At 43.5% G+C, this 24,290-nt stretch overlaps 1 protein-coding gene across 10 annotated transcripts in view; it reads left to right on the top strand.

Annotated features, from left to right (window-relative positions):
- The first annotated feature begins 260 nt into the window (after positions 1 to 260).
- The window catches only part of SEMA5B (semaphorin 5B), a 281,295-nt gene continuing 257,265 nt past the window's right edge, over positions 261 to 24,290 (top strand). For 3 of the 10 annotated variants that reach the window (XM_086898529.1, XM_086898538.1, XM_086898539.1), the window contains exon 1: positions 20,609 to 20,950. The gene's annotated coding sequence lies outside the window, so the exon portion shown is untranslated. The other 7 variants (XM_086898536.1, XM_086898533.1, XM_086898532.1 and 4 more) reach the window with 7 other exon arrangements.

Below are 24,290 nucleotides of genomic sequence, written 5' to 3'. Positions count from 1 at the left end.
CCTGGGTCTCCCCTTGGGTACGGGGGTAAGCTCCTGCAGACGTCAGTGGGAATGGAAGGAGCTCAGTGTCAGAGTAATACACAGTCTTGCATCTTGCTTCCACTGCAGCAATGAATAAATCATTTAACATAGATCTTGAGCTGGCCAAGAACAAAAGTTAGGAGAATCTCTGTTAGGAGAACTCAATTCTGAATTCTGTTTCAAAGAATGTTGATTGTTGCCTGTCACAAAGCTCTGGCAATTGTCAGTAAGTCTGTAAATTTTTTTTTTCTCATTTTCTTCTCTTGAAATATGCATGGACCTGTTTTGACTTTGGTTTTGGCCTCTTGGGAGCTCACAGGCTGAAAAGTATCCCCAGAATCAGACCAGAACTCACATCAATCTGTTGGAGATCAGGATGAGCAAGGAAACATGATCAGGAACCAATGTGAAGGGAAGCTCTACAAGAGACTGTAGACATGCAGGTAGGGATGGTGGACAAAATTCATGGGTGGTTGAGGAGTATGTGATTGCATGAAGACATTTGGAACAGAGTCTAGGACTGAACAATGGATTGAATGAGGAAAACACAAGAGAATTTTCAAAACTGGTGGATGAAACTTAAGGTAACAAGACAGGAACTAGCAGGACAGCAGAAGCTGTAGGCACACCCTCCCCCAGAGCCATTAAATTCCCAGATTTCTGCTCTCAGTCAGCATGTGCCTCAACACACTCTTATCTACAGATGGCAATTTGCTATTTCTATGAGTTAATTCTGGTGTCTCAACAACCAGGATGGTGATGTGGAATTCTGCTGATGTCAAAGATAGAATATCACCTTCAAAATGGAAATAATTTTTGTCTGGATTGCTTTTCTTAAAAAAAAAAAAAATTAAAAAAAATAGGAGATCACATGCACACAAAACTGTTCAGAGGGAACAAAGTCACTCAAAAAATCAGGACATGCTAGATTAAGAATGCTTGAAAAACTGTAGTAGCCTCCCTTGAATGTAGTTTGTGGAATGGGGTTTTTAATGACACAATTATTTTTTCCTCACAGATTGCCTAAGCTGTTTGTTGCAATAGTTGGGAGATGTATAATTAAAGGCAGGAGATAACTGAAAGGAAAAAGATGGTCTTATCGTTAATGCAATGTGACCTCTGTGACACTGGGCAAATTGCTTAAATGAAAATTTCCCCACATTATCTCTAAATGTTCATATCTCTGTTTCTGAGTATCCAACTTGGTATCTGAACATATTTGTAGAAATGCTGAGCACTCATAAGAGAAACTGAACTGAATAGGAGCAGTGCAGTGAGTACTTAACTCTCTATACAGCTGACTGTTCTGAAATAGGAGATCTTTTGACTGCTAAACTGTACACTCAGAATAGGAAACTCAACCATATATTCCCTATCTGCGAAGTGGAAAGACATCCTGTTTTGTTCTACTATATAATGGAAAGACAAGCTTAACACAATCGTGAAGTACTCAAGCTCTTAAATGATAAACAGCACGCAGAGGTATAACTGACATAAAAGGGAAGTCTGAGAAGTGTACAAGGAGGGAGGCAAGGGACACACATGGATCATGGAAGTTAAAATAAGAAAAGCTATGCACCTACTGAGCACCCTGTACACTGAAAAAGGAAAGGGATTGTGGGAAAAAAGTATGGTCAAATATTAACAGATGCCTGTTCATCTAAGAAAACAGTTTTAGAGGAAACAAGCAGTGACAAGACAAGAATGTGTTCAAAAACATTCTGTCAAGTCTATGCAAAAATGTGTTAAGGACCTATAAAACTGAGATAATGATACTTTTCCTTGCACGCAAAGTGCTTGGAGAACTGCTGGTGAAATCTGCTACAAGGCTTAATACATTTTTCTTTTCAGGGGAACTATAAGATCTTATCAAGTGACTCCAGGATAAATCAAAGGATGAATCTGAAGACAACTTTAGTCAGTGGGAAGTTAGTTAATTTCAGGGGTTTTGGAGCAAAGTCCATGAGCCATCAAACCCAGTTCAATTTTATGAAGTGGCTTGATGTCATGAACTGTACACCATAGAGACAAAACCACGGATTTGAGGTTATTAGGGTGACATAAGCCAGGATCTGGGTTTGGTTTATTTTTTAAACAAGTGGTGTCTTGGCAGCAATCCAGGAAAAAAGCAATATACATAAAAACAATAAGAGAAAGGATAGCATGGTCATAAACAGCCAGTGGAGTCTGTGAAATATAAGAGGGGACAGCAGTGAGTCTCCACAAAGGCATTGTCCAGCTGAACTAGTATAAAGCAATAGATCAAGGCTTAGCTGAGGCTGCCGGGGTCACCTCAAGCTCATATCCCCACACATGCTGCAGAAGGAATTTAGCTGAAAGGGACAGGTTTTTTTCACTTTTGTCAGTTACCCAGCAGGAAAAGTGAGCACCTACTGCAGGCTCTTGTCAAAGACAAGCAGCGAATGGTAGCACTAAAAGTGCAAGGCAATGCAGTGAATGTGACCTGAGAAATACAGGCTGACAGTGAAAAATGCTGCAGATTTGAAGTGCACCATAGTTCTCCAAGTTTATGAAAGCAGTACATCTGGGCAGCTCACACGGGAGACAATGACAGGGCACGTGTCTGTGACGTTACTGTGGAGAGACGGAAAGTGCAAGGTACTAAGCATCATTTAGAAAAGGAGTCTTACTGCCATAGTGAAGGAAAGAGAACCACATCACCCATTTTTATCAAATTCTTGGGCCAATCCTGTTGCCAGATTTGCAGGTCCTGCTCTAAGTCAGCTGGACACACTGTTCCCAGCACTGTCAAAATACTCCTTAAGAGGCCAAGTACCAAAAAGCTTCTGCCTGTCACTGGCAGAAGATCTATTCCTCTGCAAATTCCCATGTGGAAGCTTTTATCTCACTTTGCATATGGTTCCTCTGAGCCCCATGGAAAAGGGCTATATGTACATTAGTGCTGTAACAGGGAGTTACTGTCACTGCAGCTGAGCTGCAGCTCCTCTTTCTAGGTTAGGGTTTGATGGGCTGTGTGTGCAGTCTCCAGAGGTAAAGGGACACCATTTTCCTCAGTAGGTTATGCTTAAAGCCTGCTCTGAGGAGAGCATGAGCAATGTGGGATTCAGTGGATTTGCCTAAATGAAAAATTACCAAACATTTATGTTCTTCTGGCAAGCCCCAAGACAAGAGCTCTAAGGTGTAAGCACTTTTATTCTGCTGTCATCTCTTTGGAAGAGGAATCCTCTTTTCTCTAGATAACATCTTGCACCAGAGTGTTCTGATCTGATTAGAAGACCTTCACACTAGTGTGTTGCAAGTAATTACAGCAATATTTATTTTCCTTTTCCTCTTGATTCAGTCCTGAGGTGGTCAGGAAAAGACAGAAATGGAAATGTTCAACCGTGTCTCATCTATGAATTCTTCCTTACCACCTTACCTTATCTTCCACCTTCCTTACCTTGAGCTTGTGCTTTTCCCTGTCACATTAGTACCTGACTGGTTATGTATGCATACATGCCAAACTTTCAAGTGGGAATGAACTTGTTTTTAATATTGTGTACTTACAGGAGGATTTTAAGGGCAAGGACCTTTTCTTTAATTGGCTTATAGATATAATGTAATTCTGTGATAAGGAACATGGATATATTTGGATGACATAAATCAAAACACTCAGTGTTTGCACAAGAGGGATGATATGCCTTATGCAATGGAAAATCATGACTCTCAAATCTTCTGGAATCACACACCCACAGCTTTAATCAAAATCTTTTGGCTTTTTCTTGTTAATACTTAAATATTACAATATATGCAAGAAAGATTACAAATTGACATTCAGCAAAATAAGTTAATTTTTCTGCAATGTCAACTCATGTTCCTTTCTTAGGGCATGTTGTGTGGAAAAAGTACAGCTGACTTCTGATACAGTTTTGCTTTTGTAATTGGATTTACATACTGTAGTAAGATGTCCTTTTAAATTTCCTTCTTTCAAATCTGTTCATTGTTTTTTGCTTATCATGTTGACAGTACTACCACAAGGCCTATTTGATTTATAATTGCTTTTTGGCAGACAAATTTGTTAACATAAACATCACATTTATTTGCCCACATTGCTAGTAAAAATATTTAAAATAATTTTAAAAATCCACTTGACCTTTCACTTTTGATGTGTTGTGAAGTTCTGAGGAATTTCACCAAGTATATGAGTAAGACAGCTTCCTTCCTTTGGAGAAATTTGATGCTTTATGTAATAAGAAATGCAGGGAAAATGAATGTTCTTTGTTTACAAACAACAGACTCCTATTCAAATGTTGAACAACTGTTATTATTAATTATTTACATTGTGATAGCTCTGCAGAGACACCAGCATGGAGCATGGCTCTATTTCATTAGCTGCTATACAAACATAGATGAAAAAGATGATTGTGACTATTTCATATGCCCAATATGCTAAGTTGCTTCAGGTAACAGTGATTTGTCTATAAAAAGCAGGGAAAGGCTTGGATTAATCCAAACAAAAAAGCCTAATTGTACTGCTAAAATCATTTGTAGTAAGGAAAAGGGAAACACAACTAGAAAATAATATGCTGTGCTAACCTCACATCTGTTTATTTTTAATAGAGGGATCAGCTATTTGAATCTTCAGAAGGGCCATTAAAAAAACAAGACTGAAGAAGAATTAAGATGGTCATGAGAGGAAAGTGAGGCATTTTTAAATGGTGACTTGTGCTGAATTACACCAGTGCACTGCTGGAGCACATCAGGCTCTAGAGGAAGACCTTGGTGACTCATTACTTCTGCCAGCTTTGGCTTAAACCTGCAGTGCTCAGTTCCTGCTCATTGAATTATTGAATCATAGATTATCCTCAGTTGGAAGGGACCCACAAGGATCATCAAAGTCCAACTTCTGGCCCTACACAGGACACCACAAGAGTCACACCATGTTCCAAACACTTCTTGAACTCTTCCAGGATTGATGCTGTCACCACTGCTCTGGGGAGCCTGTTTCAGTGCCCAGACACCCTCTGGGTGAAGAACCTTTTTCTAATATCCAGCCTAAACCTTCATGGACACAGTTTCATGCTGTTCCCTCAGTTCCTGTCACCAATCACGAGAGAGGAGAAATCAGTGCCTGTCCTGTTACTCTTCCTACTGGATCTTTTTCTCTCCTATTTCTTCTGCATCTTTCTCTTTTTAGCTCTTTTACAGTAAGGGTTTTGATTAATTGGCCAGGATCTCAGGCCTTGTTGCTGGAACACTAAATAGGCTGAAATCCCTGCATTCAAAATACTGAATCATATTTAAATATTTAAAACTGGACATGAACACATTTTAGATTCACTCATGCTATCAAATTTAAAATAACAGTGATGCAGGAATCAACAGTCTAGGAGCATTGCATTAATCTAAACTTACAAAAAAGACTATTGTACATTCCAATTTTTGACCCGGAATTATTTGAAAGTGTTTTTGTCATTGCTAAAACCAGCATCAGAAGGTGTTAATCCCTTAGAAGTTACAGGTTTAGAAGATGTAGGAAATTGTAGCATATCAGGACACTGAAGTCTGTAAAACTACAGGCTAACATTATCATTACTGGGTTACATTTCTTTCTCCTAGCATATTGCCATTTCCAGTAGATTTGATTCATTATGGTTGCTTCATTTTCAGTATTATGCCAGTTTTTGGGTCAGCCAACACAATATACTGGGTTCCTTTGAATTCTTCAGAAACAGAAGTCCCCCACAAAGCCCCACTCCTTTCCGAATGCCTATTTAAGATGGGATTTGTGTGTCAGAAAACAGTCAGGCATGCCTTTTTCTGTATGCCTGCTTAATGATACTTAACCTACTGTGCCAGAATCTAGAGAAGGCTGTTTTCTCCTACAGCTTTTTCTGAGGAAAAAATTGCTTCTTTTCTTTATAAGAGGGCTGTTTCCATCAAGCTTTTGGAGAAGCAATCTCTCCTAGAAGGCATGATCATGACCATAAAGGCATCTCAGCACTGCAGTTCATGTATGAGAATTGGAGGGAGCAGACCCTGTCATTTAATCTGATTCACAGGGGACTAAGAAAGAAGCAGGCAGAAGCAGTGTCTGCTCAATTTGTCAACAGGAAATCTGACCAAAGAAAGTACAGTCCTAGTCTGGTTTAGGTGAAGAGCTGAGCTTTTTATATAACAATTTTAATTAAAAAATGCTTCTGGTCAATGGTGCTTGTTCTCTGCAGAAAAATGCAACGAAGCAGTGATAATAATCCTACTATTACAATTTTGTAACATTACTGAGTCTTTCATATATTTATTTTGATTGCCTTATACTGTTTTTTTTTTAGGCTGTGTTATCCCTTTGATGTGTTATGTATTGCTGTGATGCACTATTTCCCTGCACAAATAAAATGGAAGAAGAGGGCATGTTGATCTACTTATTTATTACAGGGAACCCAACCTACAATGAAGAATATAATTTTGCAATATCTGGACTACAGTTCCCAGGAGGCAGAACAGCTATGTTTAGGAATCAAAATATTTTTCTTTTTCCCTTCCATTTCAGGCTATTCTGTAAAAAACAAGGTCTCCTCAACTGCCCATTTTCCAGGCAGCGCTAACCAAGGATCCACAACGACACAATAGAGGAGACCTACTTAAGGGGAAAAAAAAAAATGAAACCTAGACTTTTTTTCATATTTCATCATCTTCTAATGAGTTTATTTTCTTTTATGTGAGGTAACTAGGCTGATTCTTCAGAAAAATTGGAAGTTAATAATGATCAATCTACATTTTCTCTGCACATAACTGTAGAGGTTATGATGCATGGCATAATTGCAGTGTAGTGAATATTTCCCTTTTACAGCTGGCTGCAGAGACCGCAATAGCCTGTTACTCATTTCTAGATGAAGGAGTTCCTCCTTCAGTTTAGGAATTTGTGCTTCTGCTGCTGAAATTTCTGAACTTTATCCTGGCTGGTAGTTGTACAGCTGCATTTAATTATCATACAAACAACATTTGTTTATCATTCTCCATTCAAAACAACCCAAATACACCTGACAACAGTACTGTATCAAATAAGCCAAAGATGCTCTTGGAAAGGAAGTTTTCCTTAATGCTCTTCTTTACAGCTAGTAATTTATTACATGCTTAAATGTTCTTGTTTCTTTGTTTCATTTCTCTTTCCCTCAATGACAATAGAGAAACAGGGAAGACCAAGGTTAGATCTGGCATAACTCCAACACCAGTCTCCCTCTTATTCACCAATTAATTATTTATCTATTTTCCTGAGAAAGACAAACAACATACAAACAAAATCAGGATGTATTATGTGTATTTACAAGCAAGTGAAACACAAGAAAGATAAAAGAAAGAATTGAAGATTTAAATTATTCTTGAAGAAAAGACACCAGGGGATGAAGTGAAATTTCATGAATGTACTTCAAGTACTTTGGCCCAAATCCATGACAGCTCTTAATCCATAGCTCGCAGATGAATTTGTTTCACTGTTATTTAAAAAGAGAACAAAACCTGAACCGGAGCTGTTACAATGAGCTGACAACCTCTGTGCAGAGCACAGTGTAGTGGATTAGACCAGAGAAAACACATTTGGCTAGGGACCTGTCACCAAAGAGTAAGGATGCTTGTAGCTATGGCTTTAGTGCATGACTGGGAAGGGCTGGATTCATGTCTTGTGATGTGAAAATCTCCCCCTCTCTGTGTGTCTGTTCCCTGAGTAAAGTAAATCAATTTTTACCATTCTGCACCACCAAAGCCTTCAGTGAAGATGTGATGTGCTGCCATTTGAGACCACACCTGGGCTTTGGAGAGCAAAAGCCATGCACCTCTTCTGCGTGAAGGACAATCCCGGCATTCTTCCAGGTTCTCAGGCATCTCAGCCAAAAGGCGGCTAAATTTTGAAGGGAAGGACGTAGAGACGCTGTTATCTGTGCTGGCCCACAGACGGGATGAGCAGACCTGGCTGGAGTCGCCCCTCAGGAGGAGGGAGTCGCCCCTCAGGAGGAGGGAGTCGCCCCTCAGGAGGAGTCGTCCCTCAGGAGGAGTCGCCCCTCAGGAGGAGTCGCCCCTCAGGAGGAGTCGTCCCTCAGGAGGAGTCGTCCCTCAGGAGGAGTCGCCTGAGAGGCAGCGCTGTCCGGCCGGAGGCCCTGGTGGGTTCCCTGGGTAATGGCTGCTCCCCTGGCAGCCGTGCCCGTCATCCCCCTTCCCTCGGGGCTGTGGTGGTGCCCTAAAGATGCCGGGCGCGCAGCGAGGCGGAGCCGGGTCCTGCTGCCATCTCAGGAGCTCTCCGGTGGCTGTCACACAGGAGGAGGAAAGGCTGGAGGCACGGCGTCTGTCATCTTTGGGGTGATGGCAGATCATGGTGTTCAGAGCTTCACATTCTCATTTATAGCTGATTTAGGGAACCAATGAAAGGATTTCCTTGGTTTTTCAGGGGAAACTTCAGACAGTCCCTCCTGAGTGTGGCAGGACGTCTCCAGGTGGCCATCGGGTCCCCGCCACTGCTTTCCTGATCCAGAGGTGATTTCATCAGTTCTGAAAGGACACAATGGTCTTAGGGAAGGTGCTGCTGGAAGGTCTGAAGGGAGCCCCTGGAGTCCAGAGGTCCTGAGGGCACTGGCCCTGCTTGGCAGAGCTGCCATTGGGAATGTCCCGCTCAGGGCAGCAGTCAGCGCTGAGGGAGCTGCCGGCTGGTGGGGTCCAGGGAGTGTTACTCATAGTAGGTTTCTCTGTTAATTCATAACAAATATTTGGGGAGGGGAAGGAAAACAAAAACTTTGCTGTGCTGCTTCACAGGAAACGTGTGTCAGGGAGCCATAAGAGCTGGCAGCTCCCTGGGTTCTGGAGGTGGCAGGATATCCCTGAAAGGGACCAGAGCACTGGGGGATGCGGGGCAGCTCCAGCTCCAGGCATTGAATAGCTCCCTGGGTACAGGGATCACCTCGACAGGACCCATGGATAGAGCTGTGGGCAGCTGGAGACTGGTGCTGCTGCATCATCACGGGCAGGAGCTGAGGGCCCCAGGGCTGATCAGGGCATTCAGGTCTAAAAGGGCACTCAGGGCCCTGGCAATGGGCTGGAAGCTACTGCACAAATGGGCGAAAAATCAAATTAAACAGCAGAGAATTCTACGAAAGGGAGCATCTGATAAAAATACGCACTTTTGCTGAGCATGGAACCTACTGTCACAGGAAGCCACTGAGGCCAAGAACTTAAAAAGATTGATAAGGGTTTGGTCAGTTATGTTATAGCAAGATTGCCCAGCTTTGGCATTATTTATGTCAGATTTCAGAGAGATTTAAAAGCATGTGCTCCAGAGAAGTATTGAGTCTCTCAAGAGATTAACTTGAGATTTAAAGCAGGAAAAAAAGTACCAGATTATGGCACTGCCCTCTTAGACTACAATTAGAGAGAATACTGATCTGAACAGATTGCCAAGTTGATAACATGACAATTCCTATACTCTAGGCTGAGTGCAGGCTAGAAAACAGTAGCTGGAAAACAATAGGGGATGTGAAAGGGACGTGATTTTGGGTTTTGCAAGGGCTACGCCAATTTATCTGTTGACAATTGAATGCATATCTGACCTGAGCATCTTTCCATCAGTGAAGTTCCATCCTTCAGGAAGGAGGAATAACTGACAAAAATGTTATTGCTTCCACAAATTATTTCAGGTTTTCTGCTCCTTTATCTGGTACATAGTGCTTTGTTCTCTCTCCTGCCCTCCCTTTTTATTCTTGTATGCATAGGAGACAAGAATCCTCCATCACTTAGGTAATCTCTTGTATTTACAAAACCAATCGGGTCTTGTAATATTTCTGATGACATGTGAAAAATTAGCTCTGGATGTGCCAGTGTATCAGCACAGCAAACAGTAAGTGGGACATGGAATCCTGTGGCAACTCACATATCAATTTAGAAAAGTTATAAAATGGGAACTTGGGAAGAAGGGTGCCAGTCCTACCAGCTGTCCTGCTGCTGTTCCCAGTTTGGGAGTAATATGGGATTGTTGAAAATATATAGTCTACAAGTAGACCTTAAAGAATTCCTGGGTGAGTCTTAAAGTGAAATTTGCATTAGTTTTATCAAGCTTTTCCCATAAAGCACACATCTGTGTAAAAGCTAATAAATTAGAAACACATTTCTTTATATACTTTTAACTCCACATAGCAAAATGCCCCAGCACTTTGGGAGCTATTGGGATCCTTTGCCTGCCACTAAAATGCAGTCATTCCTTGGCTGCAAAACAGCAGCTGCTGCAAGATCCACTAATGAACAGTTTGAACATTGTGTGGGAAGAATATTATCTCTTGCTGAAACCACATGGCAAATATGAACAGTAATGCACAAATTTACTGATTTTCAAATACTATATCATCACAATCTGCACCTCAGATCTTTCTTGGATTCTGTTTTTCCTTCCAGTGTCACAGCCTTTTTCTCAATACTTTCTAGCATACACTGGAGTTATCATAAAAATAGCTAAGCAAAATTAGAGTGACTATTGGCAACACTATGAAACTGAGCTTCCTTCAGCAGGAGGTGTGCATCTGCTTGGCTGCACCCTGTCATTCAGCATTGGCAGAAGTGTTAGGAATTTACACTTGTTACTGGAGACTTTTTTCTGTTGCATGCAAACATATAATTGTCTCTCCAGGTCACTCAGTGTGTTGGTTCTCTCCTCTTGTTTGTTGACCCCTTGTTTTCAGCAGCAGCTGAAAGTTTGCTCACAGCTGGATTTTTGCCAGAAATACCTGATACAGAAACAGCTCAAAGAAATATGCTTATTTCAGACTCTAGCTGGTCAAAAAAAAAACCCCAAAAAACAACAAAACAAACTCCACAAACAAGCAAAAAAACAAACCCCAAACAAAATAAAACTACCAAGCTCCAGGACAAAGGGGAAAAACACCCACCAAAACCTGAAAAATCTTTTGGAAATCTTAAATGAATCTTGACCTGAGCTTCAAGCAACAGCGAAACATCACAGCCCTGAAACTGACAGATGCTTTACTACTTTGGCAGCAGGGGTCTTAGTAGATTGGGATTTGAGAACTGCTGCATTTGCTGATTGCTGGGAAACTGAACGCTAAATACTTGAACACCTATGCAAAGATCTTGCCTTGCTTCCTCTTGCTGTTCAGAGGAAGAATTAGGGGTGGAACACAGGTGACAATCTGGATTAAAATGAATCTCATAAAATATGTCTGGCTCTGTCAAAAGATGTGATTATTCAGATCTAGCTTTCAAATATAAATGCTGAGAGAACCTAAATTCTAATGCTGTTATTCAGGCTCATCAACTGATCACCTCTGAGTGAGGTCCAAGTGGTTGTAAGGCAGGGCATGCAGTGAGGTAGAGTATGGTGTTTCAGTGCCAACCACTGAACCTCATGAACCCTCAGCACCATCATTTGTAGCAGTGTGGCACCAATCACAGAAGTTTGTTTCAAATCATGCAGCGGAAAATTATTGGTACTTAGGCTGGATAATCTTTTCCCTTGTTATGTCAGGAGCAAATGACAGTTTGAAGTGAGTACTGCTGCTTCATCTCAGCGTCTGATGCGTTTGCTTACCTGATGCAGTGTTCTTAGGCAGTGATTAATGACAGCTCTTGAGTCAGAGCCTGTAACTGTGATAAGCATTAACAGGTAAACCTAACAAACAATAAAGGAAAAAGCTCCTGAGGGAGGCAAAGGTATTGACTGGCATCTCAGTCTAACTGTTTATGTATTGGTCCCAATCAGACTGTTCAGAAGTCACTACATTTCAACCAAAGCATCTTAAGGGTCCAAATATATTTATTCATTAGAATAAATGTTCATAGTGAAATCTGACCCCTGCAGAAACTTTGATTTAATCAGACCCAGGCTGACAACTCATATTGGAATGCTACTTTTCTTCTGTGGCCAAATCAAAAGTGCCAGCAGTATAGTTCTATGTAGAAATAAGGAGGTGTGAAAATGCCTGCAATGTTGACAAAGATGGTGGAAGCTCCCTGTTTTATTCTCAGGGATATGCAAGTAAAAATATCTCAGATCATTATGCATTTAAGCACATGCCTATCTTTAAGCAAGTGCTTGAATATCACTGTCCTTCCCTAAACTTTAATGGGACTTTGGGCCTCAGTTCAAGGATAAATCTGTATTTGTACTCCTTGTACACCTGAGATCAGCTTGCATATGATTTTTTTGCTTTGCTGGATCAGGGTTTATAACTGTAAGCTGATTTCTATCCTAATCTGTTTAAATATTTCAAACACATACACAAAAATAAACCAAATCTTCTGCCAATATTCCACCTCTCTGGTCTCATGACATTCAGGAAACAAACCACTGATCTTTCCAATGATCTGACTTACAAATCTAGTTTTAGAAGGCACTGGCAGCTAATCACTCTGCAGCTGGAATACCTACATTACTGCATCTCTGTTGCATGTGACTAGCTTGGAAAATGAAGTTAAACTTGTACAATAGAAGTAATTTAATACATGATTTAGAACTTTAACCATCTTACTACAAATTAATTTGCATGCCTACAACCCTTTACTTGTATGAGTAACCCTATGTGTTTTGATGAGGAAGGAATATTATGAGCCTGTTGATTGTAGAAATGACTGTGATAGATCCGTGATAATATTTACATGAAATGTAGCAGTTCCACTCATTGTTCAGGGGAGAACAGTTTCTCTTTTGTCTTCCTTCATTATCACTGTTGAATCTCACATTTTTGAAGAAAAGGAAAGCAGAGTCAAGGTTTCTATATTTCATCATGTTACAATAATCTGAATATAATATATAGGCAATCTAATAATTGATTGCACTTAGCCTGATTATATACTGTATTAGAACTGAGATTTAGATAGGATACTGCTAAGTGTAATAAGCCATTTCTGTTTACCCTTGACAAGATTTGAGCACCTTTTATAGCTGGTGGAAGGGATACTTAATATCTTATGGAACTGGATTTTGTGAGATAAATTAATAGAAAACTTTAGGTTGGAAGGCACATCTGGTGTTCTGTATTCCAAGCTTCTGCTAAAGCAGGACTAGCTTCAAAATCAGATCAAATTGCTCCAAGCCTTGAGAAGTTTTGAAAGTCCCCAAGGGTGATGACTGAACAGCCCCTTTGGGCCTGTTTCAGTGATGCTCTAGTCCCACTGAGATGATTTTTTTTCCCTTCCCAATTAGTATTTCCCTTGTTGCAGCTTGTGACTGTTGCCTTTTCTTCTTTTGCATTGCACCTCTGAGAAATGTCTGTCTTCTCCAATGCATTAAGGTAGTGGAAGCCTGTAGTGATATCCTGTCTTGGCCTTCTTGTCTCCAGCCTAAGGAAGGCAGTGGCACCTGCCTCTCTTTGTACCTCAGGCACTGTGGTTCCCTTATTGCCTCAGCAGCCCTTCCCTGGAGTCTCTCCAGGCTGTGAGCAGCTGTTGTTGTGTGAGCCCCAAACTCCAGCTGTGGGGCTGTTTGCTCAGCCCTCAGCCTGGCCTGGCACATGGGGCACAACTTCATTTGGCTTTGTTGAACCTCATGAGGTTCCTGCTAGCTTGCTCCTCTGGTTTGTTGAGGTCCTTTCGAATGGAAACCCTGCTCTCTCCAGTGTTCCACTCCTCCAGTTTGGGTGTCACTTGATGAGGTTGTGTTGTGTCTCAGCATCCAGGGCCATATGGCATAGCAGCAGGGTAACATATTGACTTAGTCAGCGAGTGATAATTTTCAGCTTATCTGGCAGGAATAGAATTCTTGATAATTGTTGACCAGAATTCATGGAATATTTTTGGCCACTAGACTAGACTGAGTATACAATATACTTTGCAGTATATGTTACACTAATTAAAATATCCAAATGTGTTTTAATCTAGTAAAGGTATTTCTGTTGAACAACTTTGCATGGAAAAGAAATGGAAAATAGATAATCAGTACTCCATCCTTACACACACATAAAGGAAGTGTTTGGGATTATCTGAGTAGAGTAACAGTGCACTGCTTAATACCTAGGACCCAATACCTGACTTAATACCTGACCCTGCCCGTTCCAACCACCCTGATCTATGTGGCTGCACCATGTACCTTCAGAAGGCACTGTGAAGCTCTTGCTTGCTATTGCATTGTGGCTCATAATTGAGATGCCACCACTATATGTTGTGATGGCCAAGCTGAAGGAAGGATGTGACATTTTTGAGAAGAAGTTACAGTGTTTTTAATTATTTAAAATACAAAGCAGAAAACTCAATGCACTAACCACTGTGCTGCAATCATTTTCCTTTATTGACACTCCTGGTGAAGGGAAGCAGACACTCTCTGTTAGGAAGTGCAGCCTAATGTGACAGTGTGCTTGGCTTTCTCTTACTGCAAGGTTTGCAGTATGACACAATCTCTTAGCTGAGGTACTGCAAGAAAAAAGGTGTATATCTCTTCCAACTTTTTTCTCTAACGAAAACAGGCTAGACACTGTAGAAATGTAGAATGTAAATGTAGAATCATCCAGCCCAGCCTCAGTGAAAAGGGCAGAGGGCTCTCTGTGGGAGACCTCCAACTCTTCCCTAATGCAGGGCCTTCCCTTGCCTTGCCAAGTCACAAAGGGGGACACTGCAGCTCAAGAGGGAACATGGCTAAAATATGCTACATTTCACTAAAGTAGCAGGAAGAGCTTTTTGTGACATTTCAGGTTTGTTGGGAAATGTCTCAACCTGTGAAATTGCAGCTAACCTGACTATGAATTTGGAACCACATTGTCCCAAAAATCATTGATCTGTCTGCATCAGTTCCAATGGGCCTCTTTCTTATGAGATGAAAGATTTGGTGACTTCGTCACTATCACTGTACACCTACAGCTACAATACAGTTTCTGCTCTAAGCCCCTACTTTCAGTGCTCATCTGAAAACCTGCAAAATGGAGGGCTGAAATCTAAACTAGTTTGCCTAAGGATAAAAATATATGTTTGAAAGCACTTTATATTTCTATTGAAAAGAATAAAAAAGTTTTATTTTGAAAATATTTTTTCTCTTGACATTTTAATTTAATCAGCCCTGTAGCCAAAATGGGTGAGATTTGAAAGTTGATTTGTTTTGATTGGAATTATAAGCATCTGAATATCACAGGCTGAGTAGGTACAGTATGTTTTTTAGTTAAGTTCATTAAAAACATGCAAGTATGGGAGGCCACTGTATTAAATGAAAGCTCTGAATTTCTTAAATCCTCCAAATGACTTTCCAGGTCATGAGTTTCTAATACTACAACAGAACTACAATCTGCAGAACAGATACTCAGTTTTATCAGCATGTTCACATTCCCACTACACTGAGAATTGCATTTTCCAAACCAGACACTACAAGCTGCATTATCAAGACATTGGTCATCATGTAAGCAAATGGAGGAAGAAATAGGAATACTTTCAAAACCTACGCACATTTAGACTCAGACTTTTCAGTTTGCTGGACATAACAGTTTGTTGTATAAGAGGGTCCCTGTAAAGCTTTTTAATTTAGCTTTTTAAAGGAAAATTAAAATAGGACAAGGTACTGTGAAGCCTGTAATGTAACTCGCAGTGTTAAGCTCATCTTTCAGCTGAATTGCCTAAGGTGGCATATGAAGTCAGCAGATAAGCTGTCAACAGTCCCGAATTCAGTTTCCATTAAAATGTGTTTTTTCTAGAGTGTTTAGTGAGATGTCTGATGTGCTAAACAACATGTCTTTAAATAAAGGTTAAGGCTAATTGTAAAGGTACCTCTACTTTCCAGGAAAAAAAATAAAAATCCCACTTGTATTTACCAAGGAAGTTTTCAGTCCCTCAGATAATATGTGTCTAGGAGCACCATAAAGGTGTTCAGTGTTAGATTTTACACTTCCAGTCTCAAGGCAAAAGTAATATACAATAAATACAGTCACTAGGCTCAGAGCCTGAGTTAGAGGAGGGGGAAAACAAGTTTTGATGTAGTGTTAAACATCCTAATGGTGTTGTTAAAAGACTAATTTTTCACTTCTCTTTTTATTTGCCAACAAATAGGTGACTGCTAGGTGCTGTATATCTTACCTCAGTTGGATGCTTACTGGGCAACAAGAAGTGTCTCAGTTTAACATTCCCTTCCTCCTAGTGTATCATTGTGTTAACACAACTTTTATGTTTTACAAGTCTTTGCAAAAAGGGAACTTTCTACTTTTGTGAGACTCAATGGGAATTCTCAGGCCTGCCTTTATGAAGTGTGCTTATGACATTTGCTGACTTTGTCATGTTGAATGACATATGAAGATTGGCTCCTGGCTTCAGAGGGGGAGACAACTGTATAGCACTTGTCTGTAGGCTTCAGATGCAATTCTCTGAAAATAAAGCAGTTGTCCCAATTTAAGCTCATTTCAGTTTTTTTCAAAGAAGTTAAATACCATCACTCTGGTGACAGTGTCAAGTCATCCCTATATATTATTCTATTTGTTCCATCACAGTGTCTTTTCTCCAGGGAGCTCATTTGTATTCTCTTGCATTAAGGTCATCTGACTTTAAGGTAGTGTCATGGATTTAAATTCGACTTATCTTTAGTAGAAATTAAAATGTTACTGTTACCAAAAGACTGAGCCCGGAAACCGCAACTGTGGCTATTTAGCGATCTATTTTAAATTCAGGAAAAAAGCCATATACCTAAATATTTAATGGCTAATTGCCATTTGGCTTCAGATCTAGATCTCAGTATTCAAGATAATGCTTACTATTGCTATTGCTGCATGCCATTGCTTCTGAGTATTTGCTGATACTGTGTTTAGAAATGTATTTTTTCTCTTTTGAGGAAACTGCAGTAGGAGGGCGTTGGGCTCCACTCGGGGTCAGGCATTTGAATCAGAATAGAGATAATTTGCTGTATAAATTTTGACTGGTTTTTTTTTTTTTTTTCATGGCAACTCTGTTTCTTCCCTTGCATTGCTATGGGGAAATAAAAACTAGTAGGCCAGTGCAGTGATTGCCTGAACATATGCGTCCAGTTCTAAATTCTAGCATAGTTTAAAATTTTTGCCACTGATATATGCACTGTCTGTGTGAAATGGACTGGGTATCTACAGCAGAAATAATTTTCTAATGAGACTGCTCCTAGTGTGGCGTCACGGTCCAGACATCAGCTGTGGGTCAGTGTTGTTTCCTAGCCTCCAATGAGGCCAGGGTTGATATTCCTCTACATCACCCTCTAAAACATCTACCAGGAAAGCTTATCTGGATGTCCAAAACAGCTGAAGCTCAAGCAGATCTGTGCAGTCAGTTCAGCCATAAACAGACCCGTGTGCAAATGCAGGCTAACAGACTGCTCTGGTTAGGCTGCAAAAATACCATTCTGTCTGCAGTCTTTGGATGACCCATCTCACAACACTGATCCGACTCAAAAGACCTGGGCTTGGTCTCTTCTTTCCCCAGAGTTCTACACTTGCAGGTCCTCATCTCCACAAGAGCCCAGCTGTACATGGTATCCTGCCTCCTTCTGCCCTGTAGCCCAAAGCGCTCCCATCCGAGTGCTGTTTCTCTTCCCTGATGCGTGTTTCCGCTCTCTTGAACTCTCCCCCGTCCCTTTCCGCGCTCTGCACCGTTGAATTTGAAGGCAGCAAAGGCGTTCTCACTTTCCTGCAAGCAGTGGGAGCCCCTTTTCCCTAAAGTGTTCCCGGAACGCCTGTGTCAGACGCGCCGCTGCCCTGGGGGCCAGGCAGGCTGCTCACACAAGCGCTACGGAGCCCACACAGGGTGCAGGTCTGCGTCTCACGGGGAGAAGGTCCCTGTTTCACGGGATGAAGGTCCCTGTCTCACGGGGTGCGGGCTCCCGGCGCACGGGGCTCACGCCGTGCCCCGCGGTCCGGAGGCTCCGCGCCGGGAGCGGCGAGAGCGGGGCTGGCGCTCCGGGAGGCACCAGCAGCCCCTAGTGGTGACAGCCGCGCCGAGCGCCCGCTCCGCCTCAGCCACAGCCGGCCGCGTCTCTTCCTCCTGGGGAAAGGGCGTTCCTCCAGCGGCGGTGGCTCTGGACAGGGTTACAGTTCAACACCTCTGCGAGTAACTGTGCTGAGTCTTGCCATGACCTCGGCCTCCGCCAAGCCCAGAATAGGAACCCGGTACATCCTCTCCTTTGGAGACTGGAAACAAATTGTTTGATACAGATCACTTCACATGCAATACCCTGACTTTTCCCATGACATTTCTCTCTTTTCCATAGAATTGTAATTGTACCGCTTTGCGTCACAGGCCCTTTTCTAAAAGGATTTGAGTAGTTTCCCTATCTGTCCAGTGATTTCCCAGATACCATGTTGTGTAAAGGCATTAAGGTGTCAGGACCTGACTGTCCATGGAAACATTACAAAACTTTTATTTATGTGCACATTTTATTAGTTAGTCTTTAAGCAATGCATACACACACAGAAGACCAACAGAACTACTTCCAGCCTTGTGGGGAAAACAGCAAAACAGTGTCAGGGAAATGCTAGAAGATTTTAGGACAAACAATCTTTTCTTTAATAGAAAAGTACTATCCATTATATCTTTAAATGCTGACAGACATTTATGTGGTCCTAAGCTATGTATTGTTCAATGCTCAGTGCCACATCTGGAAGTCTTAGGAGGAGGAAAGGCTGAGCTGTCTTCTGGAAATTACATGTATAGTTGTGGCATTTGGTGAGATGATCTGTTCCTGAGGCTTAGATAACCAATTGACTCGCTCTACAGTAAAACTGAAAAAGAAGACAAATAGTGTCCCAGCACAGAACCCAACCTTCACTGTGTTCTGCTCTATCCACCCAGGCTGCTGTACATCATTATTTAAAATTCAATTCACTACATTGAAAGATATCATCTGGTATATTAAAGAAATGGAGGAACAGTTACTTATTATTCACATGTAAATTAAGACAATATTATAAGAAGATACTATTACCAAGAGAGCTAGAGAGGTAGGTTTTTTTCAGTTTTAAGAAAGATGAGGAAGAAAAAAGAGGCACAAATGTGGTGCCGCTGTGAATGGGGCAGTTTCCTCAGCACTTTCCAGACTGTGCCTGACTCAAGTCTTCTTCCAGAGTCTGAGTTTTGAACAGAATACATAGCTAAATTGCAATTGTTTTGTATCCTTTACCTGTCCTGTGCTTTCTAGTCTTTTTTAAAACTCTAGTGTGAGTTTTAAAATGAAAAGCAGATAAAAAAATGTTATGCATATAAATAATATATTGACTGCTTCACTCAAGGTATCAAAAATGCATTACTGCATGAGCAGATGTAATGGTACAGTTCCTTGATTAAGGAAGAACTGAGAAATTACCAACAGGCAAACAATTACATGTTGTATAATGATCATCTCAGCGGATCTATGCAGTTACTTCTCTGAGATGCGAATTGGGAGCACACCCACTGCCACCACAATTGGCTGTCATAGCACTGATGAGCCATCATACAATTACACTGTTTTTATATAGCTATAACATACTGTCAACATGAATGACAGGATCAGTTTACAGAAGGAGAAAAACCCAGCCTCATTATATATGCACACATACATATGCAACGGCACCAGTGCAGGCCATTCTGTCTGGGGTTCAGCTGATAAATAACTGAAGCTCTTATCTGGCGATTTTTAAATGCCACCAGCCCAGCCCAGATGTGTTTTTATCCTTTGACTGCCGGGCTGCTTGTCCATCAGCAGTGTCCATCCTATGGCTTTATGCGGTTGCCGCTAAAGGCGTTCAGGCGCTGTGCATCGCCGCGGGGACAGCGCGGCACATCAGCCTTCCCAAAACCACGTTCGATGCAGCCGCCCCCGGCCTCGCAGCGATTCCCCTTCGGGCAGCCCCCGGGCAGCGGTGGGGCCGCGGAGGGACAGTGCTGCTTCTCCCGAGCGCTCAGCATCGCGTACGCTCCTCGTCGCGGATTTTCCGCCGCTGTCTGCCCTTTGGCGTGAGAAAACTGCCGCTTCCCTCCCCGGTTTTATCTCGACCCCGTTAGCCTCCGGCAAACAGGGGACGTCGCGACGGGGAGACGCGGCCACAGCCCCAGGCCCGAGTGAGGAGCTCAGTCACGGGCAGTCGACCGCGCTCCGCTGCGGGCTCGGTGCAAGCCCCGGCCGGGCGGCGTGTCCGGGCGGTCTCTGCCGCGGGGGCTGCAGGGGAGCGCGGCGCCCCGCGGCGCCACTCCGAGCCCCAGCGCAGCCGCTTCCCCTCGCCCCTCTCCCATCACAGCCACAGCACCGCAGCCAGCCCTGCCCCTTCCAGCAGGGAGGGAAGAGGTTGGATTTAAACACAAACATCGCTCCGCCGCTCGGTGGATTATTTTCGCTCGTCTGGTGCCTCACCTCCACCCTCAGCCCTCCCCACACCGGCAGCACTTGAACCTGCCCGCCTGAAAAGCGTGCCATCCCCCATCCCCGACCGCCTCCTCTCGGAGCCAGCCCCGCTGGCCCCCATCCGCAGGGTCCGGCCGGGGAGCGCCGCTGCGCTCCGCGGGACCCCCCACCGGCCCGGGGAAGCCGGCTGCGACCAGCGGGGAGGGCGGCGAGGGCGATTCGCTTGCTAGAGAAATGCCCTGTTGAACTTTGAATATATTAGTTGACATCAGTGCGAGTTGGGGCTGCCAGCCCCTAGCTCCCTCCTCCTTCTTCCCTACCTCCTCCTCCTCCGCCTCCTTCTCCTCCTCCCCTCGGTCTCCGATGGAAAGAGTTGAAGCCGTGCTGATAGGAGCCGCCTGGAAGAGACAGCGGAGCGCCCGGGAGGACTTCGGTCCCAACTCCGGCCGTAGCGCGGGGACGCTGCCCGCCGCCGCTCGTATGGCCCGAGGCGGCACTCCCTGAGCGCCGGGCTGGGAGGAGCCGCAGCTCCACTCCCTGCTCGCCCAGAGTCGAGTCGAGCCCAGCCCCGCCGAGCCGAGCCGAGCCCAGCCGCGCCGCGGCTGCCCCCGCTCCTGCGGCAGCCGGAGCGCGATGTGCCGGTGAGCCCCGCACCGGGAGCCCGGCGGCCATCCCGTAAGCTGAACGCGGCGGCGGCCCGGGGGGCGGGCGGCGGGACGGCCCGGGGGGCGCGCAAACTTCCCAACTTGGCGGGGTCGGGGCGAGCGGGCGGCGCTGGGAAGGGGATCCGGGGAGGTGCGAACCCCCGGGCTGCTGCGCGTCTCCGTCGCCCCCGGCGCAGCGCCCGGTGATGGGGGCCGGAGGCAACCTGCGGGGCCTGGGGGTGTGTTTGTGCCCGGCGCTCGGCGCGCCGTCCTTCTGCCCGCCGGGGAGCCACAGGGTTGTTTTTTTTCGGTCTCTGTGTTCGCAGTCCGGCAGCGCTGGAGAGCACACTAGCTCGAAGGTGGCAGTGGAGGTGTTTTTTCTTTCTCCTCTCCCCGCCACCTTCCCAGCTCTTCCTAAACCCGCTGAAGGGGGCTGTGGCGGAAGCGAAGGGGTGCAGTGGGTGGGAAGCCGGATAGCCTAGGCGAAGGGATATTAATGATTTTTGTTTTTCAGATGGTAATTTGTCTTTGTGGTAGGGGTGGCCCATTAAATTTCAGCTCACGTCCTGATGGAGATCAAAAGCGAAGGGGAGAGGGAGAGGGAAGCAGAGAGTCTTGTGCTGCTTCTTAGCTCCGCGCATTGTTAGAAACTTACGGGGAGTGTATGGGGGGGTAGGATTTCCAGAAACAACCTTTGTCGATCCAGCTGCAGTATCCACACCAAAGTTGGAGAGCTGTATTTTCCAGCACTACCATCTGCTCCTGGTGCTGCCCAGGAGCACGCTTGCTGTTACGCCTCAGAGGAAACAAACAAAAGGTGTGCTTGCCAAGTCGGTCCTGAACCTGTCTCTTCATGGGCTTTTAGGTGGAGCATTAAGTATCGAGGAGTATTCTATGTCCTAAAGGTTCACTGTCCTCTGTTGGCTTAGTTTAGACTTTTGGATAATTTCCTGTCCTTAAAAAAGGTCTCCAAACATGGTAGATGCCAGGTCCTGTTTAGTTGATGATTTATTTTTTTTTTCTGAATTTATTTATCTATTTTTGGTTGGGGTTTACATTTATTTTGTTTCCCCTTCTTTTTTTTTTTTTTTTTTCTTCAAACTATTTATGTATGGATGTATCAGTTAGGAACCATAGTAAAGTTTCTATTTTTGTTGTGTGAGTGTTCCCTCTCATTACAGAAAATACTTCTTTTCCTAAATTATAGTCTGAGCTGCAAGAGGTTTGATGTCTTTGCTCTGGATGGGTTCAGTGGTAGGCTAAGACCCCAGGCTGACTGCACTGTGAACAAAATAAAAACCAGCTAAGCTGGAAGTTATAATGGGCTTTGATTCTTGCTGCTGCCTGAGATCAGTAGAGATCCCAGGTGAGCGAATGCAAGGAGGAGTGAGGGTAGCTGGAACAAACTACTCATACAGAAAAGTACTCTTGTGATTATACATCTGATTTGTAAGCACCCAAGATAGAAAACTGGTCACAACTACAAGCAAAGTGGCAGTGGTTAAGAAAAATTCTGTTGATATTTAACTAGATTTTTAACAGAGATTTATTTTTTAAACAGACACTTGAATCATCCATAGCTACCATTTTTTCTCCTTTTGCACTAAAACTTTTCTGATTGGATTGGATGATAAGTAGACTCGGCAATACGCAATACTAGGGAATCTCTGTGTTTTATGTTATGCTTCTTGCATTTTCAGTGTAGTCTAGGCAAGTTGTTCTGTTTTTCTTTCTATCTTGTTTTCTCTCATTAAAGAGGCCAAGTTTTTTTCCTCCCCTGCCAGGGACATGCTAATCCTGAAGACTGGGGGAGAGAGAGATCCCACCCTTCAGAATATAGATATTTGCTTTGTTCATCCCCCAGCCTGTTAGGCTGATGGAATTGGCAGTGGCTGCCCTCCGTGACCTCCCTCCCTTCCTGCAAAAAGCTGGGGCAACCAGGGAGGAGAAAATGTGCAAACTCCAGCAAGTGAAAAAGCACAACACCAGAGGACAAAAGGCTTGAACAGAGAGATGCGGGGGATGAGGTTCTGCATAGAAAATTACTTTCAGCAAACTGGCCTTGATCAGTTTGCATTGACTGGAAACGATGGCATGGGGATGGGTTCAGTAGGAATGTGAGTAGCCCAAGAGAAGCCTGATACAAGTGGTGCCATGGAATTTTAGCTCCTTTGCAGTAAAATGAAAAAAGTTCCCATACAAAATGGCTTTGGCCGTCCAGTGTGATTGCCCTTTATTCTCCAGGCCGGTGGCTGACCCAGCCTATAAACTCTTTTCTTCTTACCTTGTAGTCAGTTGTAGAAGTGCTGCTTGACTTGGGCTGAGACGTGATAGGGACCTGTTAGAGGGAAAGTTCCTGGGGAGCAGGCTCACTCTGTGATATTAAACATGGCTCAAACAATAGATTTCTATTTTAGTCAGGACGAATAATCATGCGAACAGACATACTAGGGTTAAATAAGACCATCTGCACGAATATATCTTCCCGAAAACAGAATAGATGCCGGGCAAAGTTTCAGTGTGCAGCCGGTGCTGTTGCCTTTCTGTTCGGCAAAAGGGGGCAGTATCCAACAGTGCCAGGGAGCGATCTGCCGCTGCCGTCTCTCTGCCTTGAGTGCTGGCTGGTGCATGCTCTGTCAACTGGGATCTGGGAATTTAGGGTGTTATCCCGTAGCCCTTATTCAGGTGATTCCTTGTAAAGACATCAGAGAGGTTAATTGACTGTCTAAAAGATACAAGATGAAAGCTGTAATTGTTTTACTTTGTGGTTGCATCAGTTCCATATGCTGGTGAACGATTGGAAATTAAGGACAATGCTGTATGATTGCAAAACTAGTTTTGTTCACAGTTAGTAGGCTGACAGAAGTAACCTTACCCTGTTTTTACTGTACTGGTTTTGGGGAAAGCATGGTGAAGCCCTAGCTTTGGGGCGCTGTTGGTATAAGTGCCCTGCAAGGAATTGTCATCACTGTTTTCTGTAGTAAGAAAACCAAACAATTTATTCTCTAAATTTAACTTTCTTTGAGAACTTGTTTGTTTCCAGCCTAGAGAAAAATATTGATCGATCTCATAAAATATTGGTTTTAGAATACATTTAAAAGCCTTTTCACCTTTCATTTATCTACATGCCTGGATTATTAGATTAGCATTTCTTAGTTCATTTTTTACTGGGAGACATGGGCAGTTTTACTGAGGGTCTGTCACTGGAAAGCCATGCACTGTACTCCAGCTTTGTCAGGTCTCCTAAGTGTTGCTCACTGCCTTCATGACAAGAGCTGCAGCAGCAAGGGCATTCTGGCCCCAAGAGAAGGGATGCGCTGAGGAGTAAGGAGTTGGTAATTTCATTGTAATGTGAAGATGTTTCACTGCTG

This window comes from Cyanistes caeruleus, chromosome 7 (assembly GCF_971803275.1).
Source record: "Cyanistes caeruleus chromosome 7, bCyaCae1.hap1.1, whole genome shotgun sequence".
Taxonomy (NCBI): Eukaryota; Metazoa; Chordata; class Aves; order Passeriformes; family Paridae; genus Cyanistes; species Cyanistes caeruleus.
Note: the sequence above shows the minus strand (reverse complement) of the source record. Positions and strands in the feature narration are given on the sequence as shown.